The 24,765-nt window shown below is 38.5% G+C and overlaps 1 long non-coding RNA gene across 5 annotated transcripts in view; it reads left to right on the top strand.

Annotated features, from left to right (window-relative positions):
- The window catches only part of LOC140687393 (uncharacterized), a 365,887-nt gene that overhangs the window by 277,690 nt on the left and 63,432 nt on the right, over positions 1–24,765 (top strand). For 2 of the 5 annotated variants that reach the window (XR_012061651.1, XR_012061647.1), the window contains 2 exons: positions 6,526–6,585; positions 14,972–15,933. The exons of 2 other annotated variants lie outside the window; for them this stretch is intronic. This is a non-coding gene — a long non-coding RNA (uncharacterized lncRNA). Of the gene's footprint in view, positions 1–6,525; positions 6,586–14,971; positions 15,934–24,765 lie in introns of those variants that run through there. One more of the 5 variants, XR_012061648.1, reaches the window with a different exon arrangement.

The raw sequence follows: 24,765 nt of genomic DNA, 5'->3' as shown, positions 1-24,765 counted from the left end.
GAGGTAGCAGGTCATGGCTCAGGTGTCACAAATTCTCACTGTTCTTACCAATATTTAGATTTGCTTGAATAAATGTTTTGCCATTGGCTGTATGCCTGTAGGATAATGTCCAAAGAATTTAATTAAACATTTTTTCATAGTTTTAGTTATATAGAGCTGGGGAGCAGCTCCATTTTATTTTCTTCTGTTTCTTTTCTTTTTATCTTCTATTTAGAAAGTTCACTTTTTACTTCCTTGTATTATTTGAATACCTGTATCTGTAATATGTGCCTTTCTTAATTTTTTGAAATTATGTTTATAATCTGCTTCAGTATGGGGATCTGCTTGATTAAATAGTTCCTCTTAGGCTGTGTGTGCTGAATCTTTTACATATACTCCTTTACTTTTTTTTTTTTTTTTGCATTGCATTTTTAATTTACAAGACCATACCTGGTTCTTTTCTCCTTGTTACTTCTCTTTCAAAGAGTGAAACTATTTTCAAGTATGTTTTGAGGATAGGCAGGAAGGTAGAAGAGCCTTTGATTTATATTTGGATTTATTTTCTTGAACATCTCTTTGCTGAATCTTTTTTTTTTTTAAATCTTTTTCTGGGGAGCATATCTCTCTCATTTTCTGTGTAGCTCAGAGCAGTGTCCATCTAGTCACATTCCCTGTCCTGTAACCTGGGGATAACTTTCTCTTCTCTTTCTTGATTGTGCCTCACCTCCAAAAGTCTCTCTAGACTCCCAGGATAGATTATACACAATTAGAAGTGGCATGTTCGTTTCTCCTTCAACTTTGCTTCTCCTGCTGTACTTTGGTGTCAGGTTGGGTCTCTTGAGGGATATTCTCTGCCTTTTCCCATGCCCAGTCCACAGACTTTGATTTCGTTGCTAACCAAGAATCACTAGACAGGCCTTTCAATATTTGCCTTATTAAGCAAGAAACGTGTTTCTTGCTCAGTGTCTGAGGGATTCTGTGGCCGCCTCCCTAATATTCTGCCTTAAAACCTGAATATCAATGTTTGAGGGTATATCTGATCTGTAGCTTTTGTTCTGGTAGTGTCTTTTTCTTATTATATTAAAGATAAGGTTTTTTTGAAAAATTTTTGTTGTTCTTTTTAGCATATGTCAAGAAATAAAAATGCCTTTTATCCTCCATATTTAATCAGATTATCAACAGATATCACATCTATTTTGATAACAAATATTTGATTACTTTTCTAACATTTTGTTTATAGTTTTAAAATTTGTTCTTATTTCCTGATATTTCCTTGTTCCTTTTTATATACTTTCTTTAAGAGAACTGATGCAGTATTTAGTGTTTGAGATTTATCTATCTGTTTCTTTTGTCTTAGACATTACTCTTAAATTGCTTAATACTTCTCTGTTGATCTTACTGTTAGTCAGTATTAATTACCTCTCTGAAGAGACAAGTCCTCTAGCAATCTTCCATTATTATTTTCCCCTCTTAAGGTCTTACCCTGCCTTCCATATTTTGTTACAATCATCTTTTAGTTAAGATCTAGATTTGTCTTGGAGCAAACCTCACAGACAGCTGTTCTGAGATTGGATTCTACTGCATCTAATATGCTTTTAAAATTAGTGACCCCCACCAACTGCACCAGGCTAACTACTCATGACTTTTTTGACTTTTTTAGTTAGAAATTGGAATGCTTCAAAGAAAGTTATGCTCATGAAATCTGAGTCCTCAGATGCTTCTGGATACTAAAGAACAAGGAGTTCAATCTCTATTCATTCAGGATGTATCTAGAAACTTTTGAGACATGTGGCTTTATATCTGGCTGCTTCTTCATAGGAATTCACCTTACCAGTAGTACGTGTTGAATAAATGAATGAAAAATGGTAAATGAATTGCATAGGCTGTTTAAGTCAATAAAAGTTAAGTGCTCACTTCCTGCATTTCTCAGCACCATAGGCCATAACTTCAAGTTCCTACTTATGTTTGGATATTGTTCGCCATTTTGGTACATGGACCTTTTGGTTGCTTGTCTTAATATTGGATAAAATTGATGAACCCTTTCTTTTTTAGCTAATGGGCTTGAACTAACTAAGGCAGGTGGACGAGATGGCTGTTGGACATAAATGTGTATAATCCCCATTGCAAGACTGACCCTAAGAAGGAAATTTAACCCAGTTAAATTACTTGGAGGGGGTGGTATCATGGAAATAGCCCTCAAAGCAGAATCAGGTGACTTGCTTGGGTTCTAAATCTATTATTTCCTGGCCTTACGGCCTTGGATAAGCTCTTTTATCACCCCAAACCTCTGTGTTTTGATCTGTAAATTGAAAGTAACAATATCAAGCTCACAGAATTATTTTAAAGATTATGTGAGATAAGGTATGTAAAAGCCACTGAATAAAGACAAGTCACTGAATGTTAATTGATCCTGATCCTAGCAGAGAAGATATATATTGGCATACAGAATTTTCAAAAACTATGAAGTAACACAATAAGTTTTATTTCTACATCTGTAGTTAATTTGGTTGTGTATAAATGGGAGGGCTTCCAGCTGCCCAAACAATGTTAGTTTCCCCTTTCCTTTTTACTAATAGAATCCTTATATTATTGAGGGTGGCAATGTACCCAGAAAGTGCTATGTTTTACCACCTCAGCTGCAGATAAAGGTGACAAACAAAATACAAAATGGTAGCTGGTGGTGGGGATTCTGAAAAAAATAGTTGAATAAGACAACTGACTCTGGATGAAGCAAAAATAAAACATGAAATAGATGAGAACTTAAGAGAAAAATTTTAAGTGTCCTCAAACATTTAAGAAAAACTGCTTTTTGGATATAGACTATATAACTAAACTATAATTCAGGTGTGACAGCAAGTACAATTCCATTGTATTCAAGATCTCAGAAATTGTGTTACTATTGGGCCACTTTAAGGAGAATATTTTGAACAGAAAGATCAAATATATTTTATTTAATTAATTAAAATCACCCACTTAAAATTTTTCAATACTATGATAATTGTTTTAGTGGGTGTTTTGTTTTCCTTGTGGTTTCTAAATTCCTTTATAATTTTTTGAGATGAGAAGAATGTGTCTTTATATCTTCAAGTTAATGTAAGCTTTTAATCAGAGAGGGTATCTGAATATTATCTCTCTTCTTTCTTTTGTCTTTCTTGTCTCCCTTTTTATTTTTTTCATTCCCTTTTCCTTTCTCTCTCTCTCTCTTTTTTTTTTTTTTTTTGATTTTCTTTCTGGGTCTGCTCAGAGAATTCATCATGTTACCTCTCTTCTCTCCAGGATTGTCCCACAGTTTTTTGGATCCCATAGTTTCTCTTGCTAGGTTTTGCAGTCCTTAAGTAACTCCCTAAGAAAGGAATTATAGAAACTACTTGCTTCTTGAGTCTTTGCATGTTTAAAATGTCCTTGTCCTGATCTCACACTCAATGGATAGTAAGTTGAGCTGTAGAATGACAGCTCAATAGTCATTTTGCCTTGTGGCTGGAAGGCATTGCCCCCCTATTTTTTATTGCTCAGGATGTTTATTTCTATTATGGGTGACCTGGGTATTTCTTCCTACTTGGAAGCTTCTAGGATCATCTCTTTTTCATTGATATGCTGAAATTTCTTGAAGCTATATCTGAGTCAGGGCTTGTTGTGTGAGTTTTTGCTCATTTGCTTTTCTCGGGACTCATTGGAATATTTTAATATTTTTTTCAACCTCAGGGATTTTCCCATTGTTATTTGAAAATTTCCTTTTCCCATTTTCTCTATCCTATTTCTATGGGACTCATTGGCTATTCAACCTCTATATCTCATTTTTTTTTCACTCATAACTTCCACTTTTATTTTGCTCTTCATTCTTTGAAATCTTCTCAACCTTATGTTCAACTTCTTCTGCTGATTTTATTTTTTAAAGTCACAATTTTATCCCTAAACATTCTTGTTTATTGTTTCTCCTTCATAATATTTTGTTCTTATCTTATGGCTGAATTATCTGTCTGTCCATATCAATTCAAATGTTGTTGATAAATTCTCCTTTGTTCTTAGAGTAACATCTGCTCTCCACGGTTGGGTTTTCTGTATGTTGTCATGGACTTTGTTATTCGTGATGTTGGTTTTTACTTTGAAAAGTGAAAGCCTGGATTTATGATACTGGCCTGTGAATATAAGTTTCCTCTGCTGTTGTATAGATATCTTTGTTTCCAATAGGCCTCTTTCTTGAGTGGTGAGACTGAATAGTAGCATTTTATATCTATAAGAGTATGTTAGCTGTGAGGGAGTCAGGCAGCTCTCAAGCTCTCAGCAACCAAAATGCCGGAATAAATGTGCATGGGAGATTTTTTTTCCCCTTGGGCAAGAGCATCCACAAGAGAAGGCCAAGTTCTTCTCAGGGGTTCCATTCAGTTTCTTTCTACAGAGAAACCTTCCCCTTAAATTTGAGTGGGACTAAATACTTAGACTCCTGCTTATAATAGGCTGACAATATGGGTGGCTTTAGGCATACACATTGATATCAATTATGTTAATTTCTTTGTTTTCAGTTGACTTCTTGACCCATGTACTGATTCTACCTTTGATGTTTCTCTGGGATCCCTTGACGGATTAGTTTCCACTCCCATGCAGCCCCTTCATAAGCCTGTTCTGTGCCATTTGTTCCCATCCTAATTTTTAAAAATTATGGTAAAATACACATGATATAAAATTTATCATCTAAACCATTTTTAAGTATACAACTCAGTGGTATCAAGTGCTTTCACATTGTTGTGTAACCAGTTTCCAGAACTTTTCCATCTTGCAAAACTAAAACTCTATACCCATAAAACAACTCCTCACTCTCCCCTCCCCTCAACCTCTGGAAACCACCATTCTACTTTCTGTTTCTAGGAAATTGATTACTTTAGATATCTCATATCTGTGGAATCATACAGTAGTTGTCTTTTTGTGACTGGCTTATTTCACTTAGCATAATGTCCTCAAGATTCATCAATATTGTAGCATATGTCAGGATCTCCTCCTTTTTCAAGGCTTAATAATATTCCCTTGTATTTATGTACCACAATTTGTATATTCATTCATCTGTTGATGGAGACTTAGGTTGCTTTCAGCTTTTGGCTGCTGTGAATAATGCTGCTATAAATGTGGGTTGTGCAAATATCTCTTTGAGACTTTGCTTTTAATTCTTTTGAATATATATGCAGAGGTGGAATTACTGAATCATGTTAATTCCATTTTTTTCTTTTTTGAGGAACTGCCATACTTTTTTCTATAGCTGTTGTACCATTTTATATTCCAACCAATGGTACACAAGGCTTCTAATTTTTCCACATCCTTGCCAATACTTTTCTTCTCCCCACCCTTACCCTCTACTTTCTCTCTCTCTTTCCCCACCCACTGCCTTCTCTCTCTTTCTTTCTCTTCTCTTACCCTAATGAGTATAAAGTGATATCTCATTGTGGTTTTGATTTGCATTTTACTGATGATTAGTGATGCTGAGCATCTTTTCGTGTGTTTTTTTGCCATTTGTATATCATCTTCCAAGAAATGTCTATTAAAGAAGTTTTTGCCCATTTTTAAATAGAGTTATTTTTGTTGTTGTTGTTGTTCAGTTGTAGAGCTCTTTATATATTCTGGCTATTACTCCCTTACCAGATATATGATTTTCAAATATTTTCTCCCATTCTCTAGGCTACCTTTTCCCTCTTGCCATTTGATAACCAGAAGTTTTAAATTTTGATGTGATTCAGTGTATCTATTTTTTTCTTTTGTTGCTTGTGCTTTTGGTCTCATATGCAAGAAATCATTACCAAATCCAGTGTCATAAAGCTTTTACCCTGTGTTTTCTTCTGAGAATTTGATAGCTTTAGGTTTTACATGTAGGTTCTTAATCTAATTTGAGTTAATTTTTGTACATGGCATAAGATAAGGATCCAACTTCATTCTTTTGCATCTGTATATCCAGTTTTCCCAACACCATTTGTTGAAGAGTCTGTTCTTTCTCCATTGAATGATCTTGGAATCCTTGCCAAAAATCATTTGTCATATATATGAAGGTTTATTTCTGGGCTCTCTACTTTATTCCATTGTCTGTATGTGTCTCTGGGCCAGGACCACACTGTTTTGATTACTGTAACTTCTTAATAAATTTTGAAATCAAGAAATGTGAGAGCTCCATTTTGTCCCTCTTTTTCAAGACTATTTTTGCTATTTGGTGTCTCTTGAGATTCCACACACATTTTGCAATGGACTTTCTGTTTCTGCCATTGGGATTTTGAAAGAAATTGTATTAAATCTGTAGTTCACTTTGAATAGTATTGACATCTTAACAATATTAAGCCTTCCAACTTCATGAACACAGGTGCCTTTACATTTATTTGTGTCTTTTTTAATTTCTTTCAGCAATGTTTCGTAGTTTTCAGTGTGTAAGTTTTTTACTTCCTGGATTAAGATGTGCCCTTTCTAATTTGTCTTAAGCTTGTTTTCCTGTGCTTTCCTTCCACAAATTGATTGAAATCTATCTTTCAATGACTGCTCCACTCACATTTTCTTCCTTTCTCCTTATTCTTTTAGATTTATTCTACATTACATGTCTACATTGTTATTTCTCTGAAGACTTGGGAGTGATGAGAGGTAAATATATATACCCAGCCTGTCATCCTATCAGAATATGGTATGGCAGGGTAAATATCTATATAGTTGACTCTTGAACACATGGGTTTGAGATGTGTGGATCCACTTATATGCATGGATTTTTTTTCCCCCACTAAATAGGTATTACAGTCCTACATGATCTGCACCTGACTGACTTTGTTGATGCAGACCCTTGGATAGAGAAAGCCTACTGTAAAGTCATACATGGATTTTTTTACTGCATGGAGGGTCAGCACCTCTAACCGCCAACTTGTTCAAGGGCAAACTGTATTTACATACGTACACATAGAATACATCCTATCAGCTAAGCATGAGATGTATACATCTACATCTATATCTAATAGTTACATGTACACCCTTCATGTATACATGTGATGTATGTAAATTCATTGTTATAGGTGTCATCTATGTAGCATATGTCATCACACGTATGAAGTACATATAAAAATCACATATGCATCATTATAAAGTATGCATATACATGCATCCATAAAGAGTGGGATAAATGAATTCATATATACAACATGGATGAATCTTGAAAACATCAGGTTAAAGGAAAGAAGCCAGTCACCAAACACCACATATTGTATGATTCTATTTCTCTGAAATCCCACAATAGGCAAATCAAGAGAGACAGAAAGCTGATTAGTTCAGCTGCCAGAGGCTTGGGAAGGGGGTTTGGGGAGTGATGGCCAATGGATATGGGGTTTCTTTTTTGGAGTGATGAAGTGTTCTAAGATCAGATTGTACCGCTATTTGCACAAGTCCGCGAATATACGGAAAACATTTAATTGCATACTTGGAATGGATGACATTTATGGTATGTGAATTATATTTCAAAGCTGTTAAAAGGAAAAATATAGACTAGAGAGACTAGAGGAGAAATGTAAAGGATGGGCTGCGATCCAAAGGACAGAGGGTTTATTCTTGGTTAGGAACAGACACACTGCTTTCCCTGAAATCAGATAAAAGACATCTCTCAGGCTTGTTTTGCATTATGCCTTTTTTCCTATAAAGACTGTCATCGCTGTTGATTTTAACTGTATTTCATTTGTATAAAAATATCCTGTGAATCCCACTCTGTAATTTGCCCTTACACCCTGTTTTCCTGATGAAAACTTCTGCTGGTGGTCACCTGCAGTTTGGGCATGAGGTTCGGACTTGGTCTCCTAGATGATCGTACTCTTTCCCAGGCTACAGTCAGAGCCCAGCATCTCCTTCATTATATTTTGCATCCTTTCTGCCTGGAATAATGTCGAGTCATTCCTGCCCACAGCCGAGGATGGACAGCTGCATACACTCTTAGCTGAAGCTGTCTCATTTTCTCGGAGCTGCACGCATGCTGCTTCCACGATCCAGCGGCTGGGGGTTAAGATGAGCTAGACCTGGGTCTGGAGGCACAGCCGCTGCATCTTCCCGAGTTATAAATGTGTCGTGCAATTCCTTCCTAGTCAGTAAGCAAGTATGAACCCCTGGGGAGATGCTCGGTCACTCATTGTATAATTCTCTCTCATTTAAAGAAGGCATTTTAAACATTACCCAGTGTTTCTGTTTTATTCAGAAACTTGGGGTAAAATGGTATGGAAGAGAAAGGAGATTATTTCCAAAGATGAAGGTGAATTGGAGACTTTTTCAGACATGTAAAAGCTGAAAATTATTCAACACAACAGACCCATCCCTGAGAGAAATGGTGGAAGTCTTTCAATGAGAAGGAAAATGATACAGATAGATATCTGAATCTACACGAAGCAATAACGAGCACCAGAAATGGTAACTCCGTAGCTAAAAGTGTCAGAATTTCTTTATGACTAGTGGCCCTCTATTTTATTTACTCTTTTTGGCATAGCATCTGACTGTTGTGGAAACCAGCTCTTTAGATGAAACAAACAGCCTGGTGAAGCCATTGCTATGAAGTAGCAATCACTTTCTAAGATGAACCTAGATTCACTGCAGTGAAACATCAATTATTTACCTTACAAGTTCATTTCGAAGTAACCCTTTCTGTCAAAGTATTACAAAACAGTGCACAAATAATAATAAATGCATCTCACTGAATTTTCATCAAGAGAGCACACTTGTGTAACTAGCACCCAGGTCAAGAGACAGACTGTAATTAATATCCCAGAAATTCCTCTTGCACTTTCTTCTAAGAACTACTGCCTCCCAAGGGGCACCCTGCCTTCTCACACTATAAATTAGTTTTGTCTGTTTTTGAATTTTATGTAATCGGACTCATGCAGTATGTACTCAAAAATATGGCTTCTCTCCTTCAGTCTTATGCTTATAAGATTCATCCATGTGGTCCTAGGTAGCAATTGTTTGCTCATTTTCATTACTGTCATGTATTCTGTGGTATGATTATACAGTTATTTATTTATTCTATTTCCTGTTCTGGCTACTGTGAATGGTACTTGTATAAATATTCTTACATGTGTCTTTTGATGAAACTGTGTGTGCATTTCTGTTGAATATATACCTGTGGTAGCATTGCTAGATACAGACATATGTACGTTCGGCTTTCCTGAGAGAGTGTACCATGAACCATGCCAGCAGTATATGAAATTTACATGTTTACATAGGTGTGTCTGTATATATATATATAATTTATATATACATATGATATATGTATATATATAATTTGTGTTTTGCCCCATTCTGTAATTTGCTTTTTCATTTTCTTCATAGCCTTTTGACAAGCAGATGTTTTAAATTTTAGTGTAGTCTCATTTATTAATTTTTCCTTTACTCTTAAAATTTCATGAGCCAAGATGAGTAAATATTTTGATGTGGTTGCTAAAATAGCTAATGCTGTTCAAAGCATCCACACTTAAGAGAATTATTACAGAGTGAGTGACAGGCCCACTCCTCTCTGTGATGCTCTGACCTTCCAGAGAGAAATTAATCTCTGTGTTGAGCAGTATGTCGTGTGAAAGGTTTGAATGACCAGAGTGTGTTCAGGAAAGAATATCAGGATGTTAAAAGATTTTCTGAGCTTAAAATGGGCAGAAGACCTAAACAGGCATTCTCCAATGAAGACATACGAATGATCAATAGGCATATGAAAAAATGCTCAGTATCACTAATTATCAGAGAAATGCAAATCAAAACTACAATGAGGTATCACCTCACACCAGTCAGAATGGCCATCATTCAAAAATCCACAAATGACAAATGCTGGAGAGGCTGTGGAGAAAAGGGAACCCTCCTACACTGCCGGTGGGAATGCAGTTTGGTGCAGCCACTGTGGAAAACAGTATGGAGATTCCTCAAAAGACTAGGAATAGACTTACTGTATGACCCAGGAATGCCATTCCTGGGCATATATCCAGAAGGAATCCTACTTCAAAATGACACCCGCACCCCAATGTTCATAGCAGCACTATCTGCAATAGTCAAGACATGGAAACAGCCTAAATGTCCATCAATAGATGACTGGATAAAGAAGAGGTGGTATATTTATACAATGGAATACTATTCAGCCATAAAAACCGACAACATAATGCCATTTGCAGCAACATGGATGTCCCTGGAGAATGTCATTCTAAGTGAAGTAAGTCAGAAAGAGAAAGAAAAATACCATGTGAGATCGCTCATATGTGGAATCTAAAAAGAAAAAGACAAATGAACATAAATACAAAACAGAAACAGACTCATAGACATAGAATAAAAACTTATGGTTGCCAGGGGTAGATGATTGAGAAGGGACAAATGGGGAGTTCAAAATTTGTAGATACTGACAGGTATATATAGAATAGATAAACAAGATTATACTGTATAGCACAGGGAAATATATTCAGGATCTTGTGGTAGCTAATGGTGAAAAAGAATGTGACAATGAATATATGTTTATTTATGAATAACTGAAAAATTTTGCTCTACGCTGGAAATTGACACAACATGGTAAACTGACTATAACTCAATAAAACAAAATAAAATAAATCAATTACAAAAAAAAGATTTTCAAAGCTTGACCTCTGAGAAAAAGTTAAAAGATATGGAGACATTTAGATTGAAAGTCCTACACAGGAAGTGTGAGGAAGTGTTGCTTGGAAGCAAAATCCAACTTGTTCTTTATTACGGCAAGAGGAAGAACAGGTCATGAGGGCTGAAAGTGTCAGGGGTATCACTTTCAACTTGTCAGGGAGCATTCCGTCTCTGTCACAGTGGTCCAAATATCGGGTGGTAAAATGGAGAAGTTGCCCACTCGGATACGATCTTCCAGGAACCCCAAGGATGCCTTCACAAAAAATGAAGTGTCTGTCCACAGAATGCTCCTCTGTTAGCCGGAACTCTTAATTCCCAGTAGCAACGAGAGCCGGATGTTGAAAAGATTCCTGGAAAATAAGAAAACTAAATATTTAAGTAAAAATTTATTTCATATTTCAACCACTATTTCAGATATCAGGATATATGTGGATACGGCGACTTCTTTATTTATAAAAGGGAATCGGGGAGCCTGAGAGATGTGTCCTGAGGCTGAACCTCCGAAGTATACAGTGAATCAATTTATAGCTCATTAGTGAGACTAACTGAGAGCCAGTGGTAAAAAAAAAAAAAAAAAAGTTGTATCTATTTTTAACATTACTTTTCATTTGAATATTTTGCTTATTTGAATAATTGGGTGTTATTTAGGGAGAGGCTAGATCACAAATTGTTAGGCTGTACTTTGGTAGCAGGTGTCTCCCGAGGGCTGAGCAGCCCTTGGGCAGTCAGGTGGCAGGGCAGAGCATGTTCTCTGAGATCTCTTCAGCATGCCCAGGCACTTTGAATCACTGCTACCAAGCTCACTCCTATGAAAAAGAATTGATCTATTTTTTTTATAAATCTATTTACTTGGCTTGAACATGTTGAGGCTGGCCAGTTGTCTTTGGGAAAAACATCTCTAGGTTAACCACTTGGATGTGGTCACCTTAGAACAACCCTGGAGTGAATGCTGTGATGCTCCCCAAAGATCCCCCTTCAGGAATGGGGACCATATTCATTGGCTGCTGGGATATAGCCAGAAAGGGGCCTTAGGTATCTCTCCCAAGGTCTGATGCACTTCCAAGTGATCAATGACGGATCACTGTGAGGGGAATAAGAGCCCAGACCCCTATCCCCAACTAAGGGGTCACCTTAGCTCCTGAGATCCCCAAAGGCTGAGGCCTCTGTTAAAGCTTCATTGCAGCTCAGTTTCTCCTTCTGTCCATTCCTGCTTCCTTTTCCTCCTCCTCCAGGTGTGGATCCCAAGAGCCATCCAAAGGTTTCCTAAAGATGGAAACAAAACAACAATGCTTCTTTGTAAAGTGTTCTAACAACACCCTATCTAGTAGCCTTGGTTTGGTAGCCACGCTTTTGCGGCTGTAGGCTCAGGTGTCAAACTTCTCAGCTTCAGATCCCGGTTCTCTCTCATCTATTCACTATAGGAGTTTGGGAGGTAACTTAATCTCACTCGATGTTAGTTTACTCGTCTGTAAAATGGGGATGGTGTGTGCAGCGACCTCTGGGGTGTGCCCTGGATGGAGCAGCACAGGAAGCAGACTGGCATGAAGTTTAGTGTGTAGCGTGTTACTAGGGAGGAAATTGGTATCTAGGAGAGGAAAACTCTAATGGGTGGTGGGGGAGATAAAGAGAAAAGGATTCAGAGCATGGCCTTCTATCTAAGAAGGACTGAGCCATGTGACCTTTGAGCACAATGGAGAAGATGTTGTAAAGATATGGTCACAGGAAAAGCTGTGGGAAGAAAATGAATGCAAAAAGTTCGTCGATGATTTATTCAATGGAGAGAAACATGTATTATCATTCTTTATGGTACTCCAGCCACTTCCAAAACTAAGTGGATGTGGCTTATGAATTTGAGCACAATTCATGGCAAAAACAATTCTTTCTAAAGAAAAAAAATTTTTTCAAGAAGCAAAAGTATAGATATTTCCAGTACCTGAAATTAAAACTCACTTTATCTCATCTCATTAATAAAGTATACCATTTTCTGGAAAGAAGTTTATTTGGAGGAGGAAATTTAATCCAAGGAAAAATTTATCCTGTGTGTTATTTCATATCTTTAAGGTGTTACAAAAAATCTACAGCAGAAATATTGTTTGACTGGATGTTTTTATTTACTCTCCATTAAACCTGAGGACACACTGTTGCCTATTTATTCTCTAAAGGCATTTTTATGTGAATCTTAGGAAATACGGTCCATTTGCGTAGCTTAAGCTTACACTGCTAACATAACTGAGGGATAATGTTTAGGGAGTGTAGAGCAGTGATTCTCAACCCTGCTGTATGTTAGCATCACCGGGGAGCTTTAAAATTCCTGGTACCCACACCACATCCTGGACCAATTAAATCAGGATTTCTGCTGGGACACCAGGCATTTTCTTAAAGCTCCCTGGGTGATTCCAATGTGAAGTCAAGGTTGAAAACTGCTGATACAAAGGACCGAGTAGTTCCTGTGTTCATTAGTCTGCCCTTTTTAAATATCATTTTTTCTCTCAGTGGAATTTTTGATAACGTACTGAGTTGCCATCAAATAATATACCAGTAACTATGTAAAATGCTAGTGGTATGGAAATTGATTAAATAACTGAAGTCAGCAAAGGAGGCCCAGGAGTGATTAACACCGATATGCTGTGTGGTAAATTAGAGGAGGATTTAATTATTATTTCTAGGTTGACAAAGGAGTCAATTAATTGCTCAGATCTTTCAGAGATCAAAGCCTGTGGCCAAGTTACTTTCCTCAGTAGTTTGCCTCACAACTCTAGGTTGATGAAGGGTGAAAAAAATTCCCTGGGGTTGATGGCCTTAAATATCTGGAAACACTAGGCTGATTCAGGAGATGTTCTGGATTCCAGCACTGCAGTTTCCCCCAAATGACTCCAGACTTGGTTGAAGTTCCTAGAAATTAACATGAAATGTGACTTCGTGAATTGAAATGTGTTTGTAAATGACTGTGAAATAATAGTTTCATTCTTCGCTGGTATAAGGTGGTGGCCTTACATCTTATCATAAGATCTAAGACACAGATGCAATTGCAAATCTTTCCAAAGGCTTTCATTCTTTTCCCTCTGGAGGAGCGAGCTCTGAAAGGCGTATATAGCTCTGCTCCTTTATTTCCAGGCCTTTCTGAGTCACTTGAGGTCCCACAATTCACCTTGGCTACAAGCCATTACTCTTCCCGCCCCTGTACTATGGAGGATGACGCGCAGGAAAGCTCAGTGGAGAAACAGACTAAGATTTTGACCCCCACGCCTGTTCTTAGTTCTGAGACTCCAAGCAAATTGCCATATTTTTCTGAACACATTTCCTCATGTTTAATATAAGGATGATCTAGCATTAAAATGTTCAGTAAGGTGCCATATACTCAAGAAGTTATGTATAAAATAATTGATAAAATATTCAGCCAACACAATTAAGGGAAAGAGAATCATGATGCTAAGTAGGATAACTAAAGTTTTTCTAATTCTCTGTTCAACTAAAGGTTGATAGTGTTTAGTAAAATATGCACAAATAGGAGGTCGTTACCAGACCCACTGACTGGAGGATACAGAGGTGCTTGTTTTCCGGTTCTGTGCAATGTGGAAGTCACACTCCACAAAAGGGACTAGGCTGAATGATATGTACTGTAGGTGGATACACACTGGATTTCAAGGAGTGTGGATTTCACTAGCTCATTAATAATTTTATATTGATTACATGATTTATTTTGGACCTACAGGATCAAATGGAATATATTGTTAAAACAAATTTAACATTTCTTTTTATTTTTTTAAACAAAGTGTGGCCAATAGGAAACTTACAATCACGTACGTATCTCACTTTCGGGCCTCGGGTTGTAGTTTGACAGCGCTGTTCTAGACCTCCACCTTGAACAAATACAATTTAATAGGAAAAATCAAACTTCCTAATGATTACGTTTATCTGGAAACCACTGTCTTCTGCTTTTTGCGTACGTTTGCCCTTATGACACCAGGATGTGAGATCCTGCTCTTGGACTTCTTCCGTCTTGTAATTGTGTTGATTTGGGGCTTTTAGAAATTAAACATCCTTGAGTAAAGCCCATCATGGGTCTTTCACAAAATGAAACTCCTCTTTATGGTGAACCATATAATTGCCAGATTTTACAAGGCAGAGTCGTCTCCATTTTTTTTTCTTCTTTCACTGGTCACTTTTTAAAGATGCTTGATTGTTCCCTGGATCATTTGACATACTATCTGCAATTTATTGGATGGAGGGAGAGGGATTGGTTCTGTGTCTGGGTGGGATTCAGGCGACTGCAGCCAGGATGGCAACAATCTAATTTTACTAGCGAAACAGTGGCACCAGGTAGAGTACAAACAGCGCAGTGCATCTGGGTCTTGCTAACATGTTTGTTTTCTGGTGACAGCTTTCTCACGTGTTGCCACACATCACTACTGGGAGAATTAGATGCTGTCCACATGCCTCCGCTGGAGAGAGGACAACAAGGAGCTTGTGCCTGGCTTCTTCTGGCCTCTGCCCTACGTGCCTTCTTCTGTTCTTATTATAATCTATATTATTTCACCATAATAAGCCCTACCATGAGTATAGCAGCTTTCCTGAGTTCTGTAGATCCTTAGAGTGAATTTATCAAACTTGAGAGTGACCGGGGACCCCTGACACACATTCCTAATTCCCAAAGGGATTTGCTGTCTATTATGCAACAGCAATGCTACGGATGAAGGAGGGGCACAGAAATAGGAGCGGGAGAATGAGGCTGGGGCCTAGAATCTGCGGTGCATTTATTATAAGCCAGGCACTTTTCTAGATGCTTTTCATGCAACCATTATTATTATGATTTAATCTTTGCAATAAATCTCTCTTATCTCTCTTTCTGAAGAGGAAATGGATTTCCAGGGTGTAGCCCCCAAGAGGTCAAACTGTTAAACTGTGGCCCAAACCTCCAAGCACGCAAAAACTACTCACCACAAATGAATGGTAGAACAAGACCCCAAACCCTCCTTCCAGCATCTGAGCTCAGATGTAGCCCCCCTCATTCACAGGGACACACTGGCTTTTGCATACGTAGTGGAATCTGTGGATTCCCTGCCCACATCCCCTCAACCCATAAGAGAGTTCTCTTCAATGAGTTTCTAGGCAGGCCTGTGTCTTCCTGAATTTCTTGGCCCTGTGCCTCTCTGGCAGCTTGGCCATGTTTGGATGGCATGTGGCCCTCAACCAATGAGGAAGGTGATGGACAACCAAATACCTGCCTTCCCTTGCCCCTCTTTGGAGGCGTTGGAGGCACAGAGCCTCTCCCATGATCCACAGTGAACTTGTACCCCAGGTGCCCACAGCTGTGTCCACTCTATCACACACCTTTGCTGGCATTCCTTCCTATCCATCTGCCTCCCCGCCTTCACTGTGCGACCCGGGATGCTCTCCCAAACAAACTGCCTGAACCAAAATTCTAAACTGAGCATCTGTATTTGGTGGAGACCCAGAGTCATACCTGGGCAAGAATATACAAAGCAAAAGGTTTGAAGGACAGTGGCACTGTAGTTACGCCCTGCATTCTGTATTTTTAAGTGTCACTTTCACAGCCCACATACAGTCCTTTGTCCCATATTTGAATTAAGGTGAATCACTATACATAATTCTAGCATAAAATACATATATGTTGCAAGTTGCCATGCATGGTCCTGTATTATAATGTGTTCTTTGTACTTCAGTTTACCTGGCTAATTCTTCCTGTTTTCCACCCTTAATACCATTAAAGTATTTGCCTAAATGAACCATCGTTGGCAAAGCTGAAAGCCGATATTTACTTAATCAAAATTAGACTTCCTAATTCCTATCAAAGGGCAAACCCACTGGGGGAAAAAAAATAGAGGATAATGCTCATATTATTTTTCAGAGAATAAACAACCTTGTGTAATCCTATTATGAACATTAGCATACATTTCACAGCCCATCTGGCCAACAATAAAGGTCGTGACTGTGTGCATCTGAAATGCTATCCAGGGCATTGTAGTAAGGAAAATGGGAAAACCAACAGCTGTGTCAATGGGTCAAAAAGCGGTCATAGGACGTTTCTCAGACGCTGCGGATTACTCAGATAGACTTTCGTAAAGACAAGCTCTGTGTCAGGAAACATGCTTTTCACAGTTAAAACAGGTCTGAAGGAATAGTTTGTGTGACAAGCAGGGGTGGAAGCTGAGGGGGAAGATCGTTAACTTGTTTTCAGTGATTCATGGATAAGTTAAACCATGACCAGACTCTAGTGTCTTATGAAATGCAAACTGTTATTATAAAAACATCCTTCATGGGATGCAGAAAATATAGTACCTGCTTCCAATCAAAGAATTCTTTTTCAGAGCTTCAAAAGAAGTCACTCTAATTTAGTTAGTTTTGCAGAGAATTTCTAACCTGGGAGACTAAAAGATTTGGGATTTTTTTCCCCCTCACTCATATTTGGTGATCCAGTTGATCCTTGAACAACATAGGTTTGAATGGCAAAGATCCCCTTATTGGCAGATTTTTTTTTTCAATAGTAGATATTACAGGACTCCGCAATCCTTGGTTGGTTGAATATGAGGATGAGGAACCATGCGTATGGAGGGAGGTCCCACTGTAGAGTTTTATGTGGATTTTGGACTGCATGGCAGATGTGCGTCCCAACCCTTGCATTGTTCAAAGGTTAAAACTGTAGTAACTTATTTTATTGATAAATATTAGAATCCAATAGAAATATTAAAAAATAATGTAGATATTGGAGATCCACTGGGCTGAGGCTCTCCAATTTTTCATGTCATATTTCATACTCCAGCTATATGGATTTTTGACCTGGTTTCTGATTTATGTCCTTTCTCTGTGCCTGCTTCTTTCTGGATGAAATATTAAATTCACATAAGGATTGAATATAAAATATGAAATTATATCTCCAAAGAAACTAAGTGTCATGTAGTATGTGCTGACTGCATTTCTATCTGAGCTAAATCTGGAAACAGATGCTGCCTCTATCAAATGCTGTTTTATTAGAGTGAGTATGTGTTACAGGTATAGACTGCTTTTTAAAATTAATATTTATGGATATGTTGATATTATCATTTAATTACTCCCAAGCTTTATAAATGCGAACGATTTGTCAATAGAAAAGCTGTTTCTAATTATTTTTCACACATGCAGTGTACTTAGCTTGTACCTGAGCTTGCAGGCAACCTCATCTGTCACATTCCTTTCTCTGACAATAGTGATGAATTGCTGTGAATTTAAAAGGAATTTTAAAGCTCTGTATCAAGTCTGAGGGAATGATAGTATTCGCTGCCTGTCAACGTGGTCAATTCAACATTGAGTGTGAAATTGATAAACTGTCAAATCCCTGAGCTCCTTCTTCCTCCACAAGTATCACGGACCTAATGCATCTCTCTAAGTGGGCATGCATTTTTAGTAGGATCCACAAATAGGAAGTAACACTTCTTGCCAAAATGCTAGAGGATAACACTCTCCCTCCCCCTTGACAGTCTCCCAGTATCGTCTCCTTATTCAAGAGAACTTGGAGTCAGAATGTAGAAGCTGCTATCTCGATATCCCAAAGCACTACCGGTCTACACCAGCACAGTGATGCATGCCTGGCTAACTCCAGTGCTGGCAACAGGATGCAGAGCATCAGAGCAAGTGGAGCCTTTTTTAACACGCCATAGATGTAACCACTCTTTTTATCACAAAACTTGAACAACCATACAGAGGGAACAGAATTTTCTGCAACTTAAAATATGTCCTGATACAAGGAAGTGACCAGTCCATGACAAAACTCTATGAAATGCACAGAAGAAAGATAGCAGAACCCAAGATCTGACTGGAAAAGAAATGCCTCTTGCATCAGAAGAGAAATTGTTTTCTAGTTTCATCTGGCTGAAGGGTTTTTATTAATTTCTTAAGAATGAGGAATATTAGTTAAGATATTGGTGTGATGAATAGAGGCTTGAATTCAATAAAAGGTATAATGGCTCATGTAGAAGGTTCTAATTAGCAGATGGTTCTCAACACAGAGAACGGGGAACCAGGCTCCCCTGGGACTGCCATCCCATAGAGCAGTTGATGGAAATGGCAAAGAGAGGGTGGAGGAAGCACATTTTTTCCTAAATGACTTAGCCTGGAAGTGTCCCTCACCACTTCCACTTATTCCTCAGTGACCAGAGTTCGTCACATAGCCCCGCCCAGCGGCAAGAAGGGTAAGGGATGTGGCCTGCAGCTGGGCAGCCTCCTCTGGGTTACAACTGTGTTCTATGGGAAAGGAGAAAAGATGGCAGTGGGCACCTAGCCAGGGCCGCAGGAGGGACTGCAAATACCAGAATATCTTGCATGGTGTCTGTGGGGTTTACCATCTATTATCAGAAGACCAAGGAAGAGACTTTCCAAGTAGATCTCTGCCCCTTGAAGTTTTATTTATCCTTCACGACTCAGTTTTAAGTGTTCCTATTTCCACGGAGCCTTCCCTCGCCCCCATCAAGTATGTCCCATCCTGCCTGTTAGGGAACAGTGAAGCTGTGGATGCTGTGGGTTCCCCCCTCAGATCACCCCACCAGGCTGCACCCATCCCCCGGCCACTGTGAATGCCGGCAGTGAAAGGCTGATTGCTACTCCCTTCTCTGGAACTGCCCTCGGCCAAATGGAGATGCCTTGCCTTGGAAGTTACATGACGTTCCCCAGACCCTGGGGACAGCTGAAAGCCAATGACTGACATACATGTAACTAAAAGAGGCCATTCCCAAGGTGGGCTCAAGTCTGTGGTCCACAGTCCGGAGCTCCCCTTGGGCTTAGGCTGGGATTCAACTCCACCTCGACTCTTGCCTTGCCCCATCCTGGTTCTCCTGGTTTCCTCCCCAGCCCTGCAAGAAACCCTGTGCACTGGGATCCCTGCAGTAGGTTCTGCTTCTTGAGAATCAGATCTAAGAGCATGGGCTTTCTAGAAAGTAAGTAAAAGTGAGAAAGCGCTTTCTAGAAGTCAGTAAAGTAAGAGCATCTTGCTTTCTAGCATTGAGAGGCTGTCAGTAACCTTCATGCATTCCCTTCTGCTGCATTGCACTTTTTCAGGAATGAGGCATGCCTTTAGAAAATAGGGCCCTAACTGCAATTTCAAAAAATCAAATTCCAGAGTTGTCCCCACATCATTGAATATTCTTCTTAATTTATTCAACATCCACATTTCAGGACTTTACACTGAGAATAACCATCGACCCTTTCGTGCTCCTCCATTGTCAGAGGAAGGTTTTCTTCTTCCATATACTAAGCAGGAAGGAGGTGGGCAAATATTTTCACATTTTAACCATCAGGGGAGCCTCCTTAAGTGAAAAATATGAATGAGCCATAGCATCCCAGCCATGAGCAGTTAGCGCAAGGTGAACTGAGGATCAGATAGATCCTGAATTGGTGCAGCAGGTTAGCAGTGTCCAGGTCATAGCAAAGAGGTCATAACAATTTGTTCTTGTTCTCCTGACTTTCATTCTGAAGTATTTCCACCATGACTTTTTTGTTTTCTTAAACCCCTGAGACAGGGAAGGAGAGCACATGGTTGGCCCCATTTCTCAGAAGTAAGATTTAAAACATCAGAGTCAACTTCAAATTGTGACTCCCCACCACAGCAATTTGGGATGCCATCAATTTGGTTTAAATGTCCCCCAGATTTGCTACAGGGATCACTCTAGGGTGCTGTCAGCAAGGAACTTTTGTTTTTTAATGATGTTCATGCTTGGCTTATGACAGTGAGAACACTTTAGGTTCTGGAATGAATTGATGCTTCATCAATGTATTTAATAAGAATCAGACATGACATCATTGGTGTGTTCTGATTGATTCCTGCGGCTGTCATCTGCATGGAAATATTTCTTGCGGTGAAACACTTAGAAACACATTTTAGAACTACCTGATGGCAAAGGATAATGAGTCTTTTGCCTCCACTGCCAATCAAAGTCTGAGAATTTTCTAGATTAACGTGTAAATGTGGGAGCTCAGCTTCTCATGCAGATGTTCACACATCCCTATAATCTCTCCATCAGCAGGCTAATGGATTTCTCTCTCTGAATCAAATTATTCTAATTTTTGCCTATCTAATTTAAACTATTTCTTCTCTTGAAATAACTTGACTCCTCCATTTTGCCAATCCACATGCTTTTCTGTCCTTCCAGCCAAACTTTCACCATGAAGACTTTTCCAAAGTCTCTGCAAATGTGTTATTTCCTTTGAAGTGTATCTTGGTTGTGCAGTCTCTTATTGGATTAGATTCAAGTTATCACTTCATTTCTGTCTGTTACAGGTTGACAAACTTGTCTGGCTTATACCCTCTCTCTGACAGCATACTGCGTGAGCTTATAGATCATGTGACCCTCCCTGTGTCTAGTACACAGCAGAGCATGCAAAGGTACTCGATATATGGTTGAACATGTGAACAAACACACACATCTCATATTCCTCGATGCCATCATTCCTGGGTCTCTGAGATGAAAGGGGGTCAGGAATGCCATACGCTCCCTCCGCTCACTTCCTTGACCCAATATGACCCAAAGGTGTTGTACAGCCGAGTGCGGAAAGGAATTCTCTCCCTTGCCCCCTTCTCCCAACACATCCTGCCTACAGCTGGCTTTAGACATTGTTGGCAAGAGAATGTCTATAATCAGGTCAGATGGGAAGGTCATTCCTACCTTAGAAGAGGTCTGTGATATCTTTCCCTCAAAAAGGAGCAAGACCCCATTAAGTGCCAATTGCAAAACAGATAGTGTCTGGAAGAAGATACCCACAGACAGGGCTGCATGCTGTTCCAGACGGGTCATGTGTATACTTGATAGGTTTCTCTCGTGGTTAGTTTCTTCTTTTATTGAAGTCTAGTTGATTTACAATGTTGTGTTAGTTTCCAGGGTACGGTAAAGTGACTCCATTATACATATAAATATTTTTCAGATTCTTTTTCATCCTAGCTTATTACAAGAAATTGAATGTAGTGGGTCCTTGTTGTTTATCTGTTTTATATACAGTAGTGTATATATGTTAATTCTAAACTCCTAATTTATCCCTCCCACCCATCCCTTTGGTAACAAAACCCTTTGTTTTCTGTCTCTGTGAATCTGCTTCTGGTAAATAGATCTTGTAAATATGTTTATTTGTATCGTTTTTTAAGATTCCACATCTAAGTGCTGTCATATGATACTTGTCTTCCTCTGTCTCACTTCACTTGTTATGATCATCTCTAGGTCCTGCCATGTTGTTGCAAATGGCATTTCATTCTTTTTTATGGCTAAGTCTTGTGGTTATTTTCTAAGGAAGTAACTATAAAGTGCATGCATAACACACACTATAAGTGGTATAATTCTAAGGTGATTAGTATGAATTTGTGTCATTGTATGTATTTGGAGTTTGTGTTTTTCGTGTTCTGTGGTGAAGACTAAAGCTGGGGAGGGGATGGGAAATTCTGGAATGGGATTTTTTTTGTGCAGACCTCACTGATAGTAAATGTGATTAAAAAAAAAAACCTAAGGGGGCAAGGGAATTAGCTATGTGTAAAGATGAGGAAGGAGAGTAAATAGCAAATGCAAAGGCCCTATCGTTGGAGCATATTTAATGAGTTTAGTAAACACTCTGAAGCTCAGGATGATTGCAGAGGGCTTAGCAGGGAGGAGAAGAGAGTAGAAGAGCCAGCTGATGGGGGCTTGATCAAGTAGAGTCCTGTGGGCCATTAAAGTAGCTTTTACTCTGATGAGATGGGACATCACTGGAATCTTTTGTGCAGTCGATCAACATGTTACAGCATCACTCTGGCTGTTGGTTGAAAATAGGGTGAAACGAGGAAAGAACCCAATTTGCAAGCTAGTGCAATAATACGGGAGAGGACCATGGCTAAAACTGGGGAGGTGCCGATGAAGTTTGTGACAGGTGGTTAGATTCTGGATAAGAAGTAATTAATTAGGGTTTGACAAAAATACAAGATATGTAAATCATAATTTTATTTTTGATAATAAATAACAATATCTACTTGATATAGTAGTAGTTTTGGTATTATATCAATGATTTTTGATAGTACTGTGTAAACTGCCTCTTTCGTGCTGGAAATTCCACAGGAAATGCCACGGATATGAATGTTCTGCATATGGGACACCAAATAGCCTTAAATGCTTTGGCAAGATATTTTTATCTTTTCTAATGTATCTCAAAAATTGGTCTGCATCCTTGAACCTTTAAAAAAATTTTAATTTAAAGCCTTTATTTTTTTTAAGAGTAGTTTTATATTCACAGCAAAACTGAGAGAAAGGTATAGAGATTTCCAGCACACCCTTTGCCCCTATACATGCCTACTCTTGAGCTTTTTCGCCTTCTACCTGGCTATTGTGGTGACTTGTTGACAACATCTCAAATGTAAAGAAGGTGGAAATGAGAGCCTTTGAGGGTGCTTGAAGTCCAGTGCTTGGTCTGTGCCAGATCACTTGCGTTGGATTAAACTGTGGTAACTATTGGCATTAGCAGTGAAGATTCACCTATTGTAAAGATCAATTTTAATTAAAAAATCAGACACTTTTACTGAATTCTTATAATTGGGAAAGCAGATATAATGTACCCACTCCGAATACTGCTGCTAAAGCAGGGAGACAGAGGAAGAGTGTAGGAACCTGGCGATTCCAGAAGAGCAAAGCTCTATTCATAGCAGGAGGGGTGCCTCCTTTAGCCATTCTTTCTCCATCTTGAGGAGCTCTGTGGGGTCTTAGAAAAAAATACATAATTGGAGGCCAAGAGACTGGGCCGTATTGCTGGCTCTATCATCAACTAAAAGCATCACTGAATGTCTACAAAATAACTGCAGAATTCCTTACAATTCTACCTTTTGGTGACTTGCTGATTTTCTTTCCCTGGTTCTATTGGAATCTGGAAAACTATAGAGACTGGCTGTTTTCACTAACATGGGAGAACACTGTATCCTTTGCTGCCAATTCAGAAGGTGATACAGAGGGAACCTCCAGGTCCATATTCCGCCACCTGCCATGACTTTCAAGTGGAGTGGAGAGGCATCTAAGACCATCACGGGGCTTCCCTGAGCAGGTGGATTGAACCAAGCAGTCCATAAGTTTTGAAACTCATTATCACTCTTCCCTTACTCAGAGAAGACACAGCTTCTTCAAAAACAGGTATTTACTTTCATGTTTAGTTTTGAAAGTAAAAGGGAAATAAGGGGCATTTCTTATCAGCAACAAATGACGCTAGAGGATAATGGGGTAATATAAGTCAAAATATTCAAGAACGTTAACTGTTAACCTTGGTTCTGCTTGGACCACAAGTCTCACTCAAGATGGGGATGAAACAGAGACTAACATTCATAAAGATCCACGGCCCTTGTGGAACAAACTTGAAAGGATACGTTTTGGTGAAAAACAAAAATTCCATTCCGAAGAAGTTGAATGCAAGACATAGTTATAAACATAGAAATTATGGAATGTTTTGGTAAATCCATGAGCAATTAGTAATATTAGTGATAACAGTAGTAACTGATTTGGTTTGTGCTTAGCATCAAGTGGAACTAAAATACTATACAGTATCAACATGAAAGACAAAGGAGAGATGTCAGTGGTCTCTACTTAGAGTTTGGTCAGAATGTTCCATTATTCAGCAGTGCTTTATAGTTGATATCAATGTAGACTATGACATGGATGTATTCATTTCTTATCTTGTTAGGAGAAGCACAAGGATATTGATTAGCTATAGAATTTGTTAAGAAAATACAAAGCTAAGTGTGTATGTTAGTGAACAGGTAAGCTATATAAGTGTAGCTTCCAAACTATATAGGAGAAACTGAAAGCAAATATGTTCAAACAGAAAGCATGAAAAGAGAGCAAACAGGCAGACAAATCTTAGTAAATATAAAACAATGTAAGAGGTTGAATAAGACCAAAATACATCAGTAATTGACATAAATATAAGCAGATTAAATCTACTTCTTAAAAGGCTGTGATTTACAGGTAGTATTTGTAAAATGCAAGCTACTTAAAAGACACACTCAGAATACAACTTGGAAAAGCTGACAAATCTAGGGGTTAGATATTAACAAGATAGATAATCATTTTAAAAATCCTAAAATATAAAGTAATTCAATATTTATAAGATTAGCTTTATTTCTTTACTCCCTGAACTCACTTGAACTGAATTCTATGGAATGACTGTAACTTCTTAAAATAATATTCTCTA

Source organism: Vicugna pacos, chromosome 19 (genome assembly GCF_048564905.1).
Source record: "Vicugna pacos chromosome 19, VicPac4, whole genome shotgun sequence".
NCBI lineage: Eukaryota > Metazoa > Chordata > Mammalia > Artiodactyla > Camelidae > Vicugna > Vicugna pacos.
This window is presented reverse-complemented; position numbering and strand designations above follow the sequence as displayed.